We start from the raw sequence: 1,331 nt of genomic DNA on the forward strand, positions 1-1,331 counted from the left end.
CACACACACACACACACACACAGCTACATGGCTATCACCACCAGAAGAACTCAGCAGGAACTCAGAGTGGCTTTACCAACTTAGTCAGGCTCTTTCCCAGGCAGCTCCTGTGGCTAAAGCTGGCAGCAAGTGCCTGGTCCCCAGAGGGCAGCCTGTGCTTGTCTGAGCGATGCCCACACACCCGAAGGGGGTTCGAGGCTGAGAGGCAGAAGCTGGATTCTTAGACACTCACTTGCTCCCCACCCCCCACCAGGCCTGCCTGTCCCTAGCTGGGCTCTAAGGCTGGAATGTGGGGGACCAGCTCTTCACCTAACAGCAACACATGGGAAATAGTTAAAGTGTGGAAGGAGGGGATTGATTGTTGATTGTAGGGGAGGAAAGAACCTCTGGAAGTTTCCTGAGGCCTCCTTGATCCAGGAGAACAGGAGACAGAAGCCTGCCTTGGGGGAGCTGTCTGCAGGAGACCTGGGCCAGCTCCTGGAACCACTAAAGATCCCATCTGTGAATGAGGGCTCTGTGTGTCTTTCAAGGGACCAGTGCTTCTTTTTGGTTTTTTGTTTGTTTTTAGATTTATTTATTTTATGTATATGAGTATATTGCCGCTGTCTTCAAACACACCAGTAGAGGGCATCAGATCCCATTACAAATGGTTGTGAGCCACCATTTGGTTGCTGGAAATTGAACTTAAGACCTCTGGAAGAGTAATCAGTGCTCTTAACCGCTGAGCCATCTCTCCAGCCCTAGAACCATGCTTCTTGTCATCATATGAGGGCCTCTGGTGACAGTCTGTCTGCCTACCATTAGCTGGCTGACATCCTGCAGCCCTGAAGTTCATTCAGATCATCCAGATGTTTATTTATTTGTTTGTTTATTTATTTTATGGTTTTCTTCTAAGTGCCAGTGTGACAGTCAGGCAGTGAGCAGCACCCCAAGACCCACACAGGCACTCCCAACAAGATGGTAGTTCTCCACTTACCTGGAGTGTTCATTGTAAGGAGGACAACATGTACTAAAGGGACCTATCCAGGACAAGCCGGAGATGTGTCCCCTCTGGTTCTTGACACTCTTACTTTCCTAGTGTTATTTATCAGCTGGAAAGATGAACACCAGGTCAACTCAGGCTCCAAGGGATCAGACAGTCTCTTCTGGCCTCTGCAGGCAGCCGCACACAAATACCCAGTCATACGCATATACATAAAAAATGTATCATACAGTTGGGCAGTGGTGGTGCATTCCAGAGGCAGAGGCAGAGGCAGAGGCAGAGGCAGAGGCAGAGGCAGAGGCAGAGGCAGAGGCAGAGGCAGAGGCAGAGGCAGAGGCAGAGGCAAGCT

General features: G+C 50.3%; 1 pseudogene; it reads right to left on the bottom strand.

The window, feature by feature from the left end:
• LOC110334525 overlaps positions 1-989 on the bottom strand; it is a 10,665-nt pseudogene extending 9,676 nt beyond the window's left edge.
• Between the last annotated feature and the right edge of the window lie 342 nt (positions 990-1,331).

The sequence above is a fragment of the Mus pahari genome, chromosome 17, assembly GCF_900095145.1.
Source record: "Mus pahari chromosome 17, PAHARI_EIJ_v1.1, whole genome shotgun sequence".
NCBI classification, from domain to species: Eukaryota; Metazoa; Chordata; class Mammalia; order Rodentia; family Muridae; genus Mus; species Mus pahari.